Source organism: Felis catus, chromosome E1 (genome assembly GCF_018350175.1).
Source record: "Felis catus isolate Fca126 chromosome E1, F.catus_Fca126_mat1.0, whole genome shotgun sequence".
Lineage (NCBI taxonomy): Eukaryota > Metazoa > Chordata > Mammalia > Carnivora > Felidae > Felis > Felis catus.
Genome location: NC_058381.1, coordinates 39,058,556 through 39,061,451, shown reverse-complemented (window position 1 = coordinate 39,061,451; position 2,896 = coordinate 39,058,556). Strand labels below are relative to the sequence as shown.

The window sequence follows — 2,896 nt, the reverse complement described above, 5'->3', positions numbered from 1 at the left end:
GGAAGGTGGCAGAACTGAGACCGCGCCCCCTCTCCCAGTCTCCGCCCAGTCCCCGCCCCTGCCCCTCCTGGCCCGCCCCCTGGCCCGCGCGAGGCTTGAACTTGGGCGCTGGGGCTGGCCGCGAGGGAAATAGTGAAGGGCTGAATGGGATTGGCTTCAGAGCAGATGCAGAAATTAAGGGCAAAGGTGATGGAGTGATTTAGCAATGGAGAGAGATTCCTGGCTTGGGGGCTTACAGGGGCTCTTAGTTTCATTTCAAAGAAGTAGGGCAGGCCTGTGGCCTGCAGACTTGGGACTCGTACTCAGGTGAGACCTACAAAGATTGCTGGTTGGGTGTCCATCACCCTCAACCCCGACACTATGCTCTGTTGCTATATTTGTGATTTTTATCTTCCTTCTATAAGAAGGGCTGGGAAGGCCTGAAGTGGATTGGCATTGGCACTGGGGGCGGTGCCCATCTGCCCTTTCTGGTAGGGCACAATAGGTGGTGAAGGCCTGGCCTGTGAGAGGCAGGTGCTGGCAGGCAGGTAGGAGCCAGGCAAGGAGCAGCAGCAGGTTGTGGCAGGTCTAGTTGGGGTGAGGAAAAGAGACAGGAGGCAGAGGGGAGGAGACAAGGAGCGCAAGGGCACCTGAACCCAGCCAGCAGCAGGAGAAAGCAGGACTGTGGAGATGAGTGACAAGCTCCAGAACTGCCAGCCAATATCACTTAGTGTAGAGCCCCTCCAGGGTGGACATAGCCATGGAGTAGGGCAAGTGGTGCCAATCTGCACTCTAAATGATCTTTATTCCTGATGCCTGTGCTTGGAGCATTCTGTCCCTAAAGATACACTGCCCCAGAAGGAGGTGGGTATAGAGAAACACTCAGTGTAAACACATCAAGGTTAAAGTAACAAGGTGGGGGAGTGGCACCAGGTTCCAGAGAGATTGAAGCTCCTTGGACAATGCCCCACCCCTGTTTACCGTGCAGGGACCAGGCAGGGACAGGAATGCTAAAGGCTGGGAGTGGTGGTTGAACTGCAGGGTGTGTACTCCACACGTGTCACCGTGTGTGCGTATCTGGTCCTATGTGTGCTAGAGCATGTGTTTACAGAATTAAAGCTTTGCACACCCATCTGTTTGTGGATTTCAAAAGGGAACAGTAAAAGGGAAAGAGCAGTTTTGGCTAAAAAGCTGGAATAGAGATCCGAGTATCAGCTTGCTGGGCTCCCTTTATTGGATACCCCACTATCCCTGGGGTTAAGAGGAGAAACTGGCTGGAGTGGCTAAGAGCTCCCCAGGCATTTTGTGAACCAAATAAGAAGAGGAGAGGGCTCCACTCCGAGCACATGCCACAGTTACCAGATTAAGCTGGTTGCCTTGGTAACCTCCTCTCTGGGCAGGATTTGGGATTGTCAGTTAGGAAGGGGAAAGATTTGGGGAGTGTGGAGGGTGTGGGGGCTGGAAATAAAGGAGGCAGAGACACTTCTGGAAACTGAAAGCTTGGGGAGCAGGACCCCAGCACCCCTGCAACTACTCAAGGATATCAGGCAGAGACTGAGTTCAAGGACTTGAATGAGGAAGGAAAGCCAGCATGGAGTGAGTCATGGCCCTCCTAGAAGAGTGGTTCTCACCCCAAGTGCACATTGGAATCCAGGGGAACTCAACAATACTGATGCCCAGGCTACAGTCCGAATCAATTACATCTTTGAGGTGAGGCTGAGGTTTATGGTGTTTTTTAAAAGATCCCCAAGTGGTGCTCACTTTGGCAGCACATATAGCAAACCTGGGATGATAGAGATTAGCATGGTCCCTGTACAAGGATGCCACGTAGAGAAGATCCCCATGTGATTCAAACAGCCATGGTTGAGAATCACTGCCCTAGAGGGACGCCCAAGCGGGCTGTCGATGCTAGGAGACAACTTCAGGATTCTAAGACCTTACCCATAAGGTAGCAAGCCTGTGTGTTGACCGCGCAGGGGAGAGGGGGCTGGCATGGAAGAAATAGAGGGGAAGAGAGTGATAGGATTAACAACTGTGAGAAGATGGAAGCAAAGAACTCTGAGAGCCCAGCCCATGGACTTCTAGAAGGGAATAGGGCAAGGCTATATAAGGCTGATCTGCCCCTCATACTTGCTTTCTGCCCACTGAAAGGCAGGCTGGTAGGGCAGAGAACCTGGGGGCTTTGTTGAGTTTGAGTTTCTTCTTGCTGAGCTTGTTACCAGGGCAACAGAGAGCAATGGGATCTAGCTGCAGGACTGGGGAAGCAAGAGGCAGGGGTGAGGAGGAAACATCTTAACAGTCATCCCTCCTGCCAGTATCCTACCCCCAAGGATGCCTGGCATTCTTTGCATGACCCCCAGGAGATCAGGGCCATAGTTACCCATCACCCTGTGGCGAGGAGGAAAGCAAATGGACATGACTAAGAGGAATTACGGGTAGGGGGAAAAAAGAATCATGGTCCTCTGCCTCAAGCAGTAGCACCAAGGGATACAGGGGGAGTCCCAACTGTTTTAAGGTATACCATGATGTCCATGCCCCCAGTGCACAAGGATTTGTGGTCCAAGAACAGATGCCACTAGCTCCACATTAAATTCAATTGCTCCCCACACTGGGCATCACCTCTGTAGTAAACTTCACCCCACCCAGGATCTGGAAGAAAAGTCACTTCGAAGCTAGGAACTGGCCTGCACACATCAGGGGCTCAGTGAACTAGATAACCGGCAGCATTAGCCACAGCTGATGGTCTCAACAGTTCCGCTTTACCTTTACTAAGGTTAATAGAAGCCTCCCTCTTAGGCTGTGGTTCTTGATACTTCAGTGCCAGAGTGTCTTTACAAGAAGAAAGCTTAGCTACCTGTGCCTCCCCCTGGTATAGTTGTATTGACTTTGGGCACATTACCCTGGGAAGGGAAACTCA

The 2,896-nt window shown here is 52.0% G+C and overlaps 1 pseudogene; it reads left to right on the top strand.

The window, feature by feature from the left end:
* The first annotated feature begins 1,732 nt into the window (after positions 1 to 1,732).
* LOC111557888 lies at positions 1,733 to 1,829 on the top strand (annotated as a pseudogene).
* Positions 1,830 to 2,896: the final 1,067 nt, after the last annotated feature.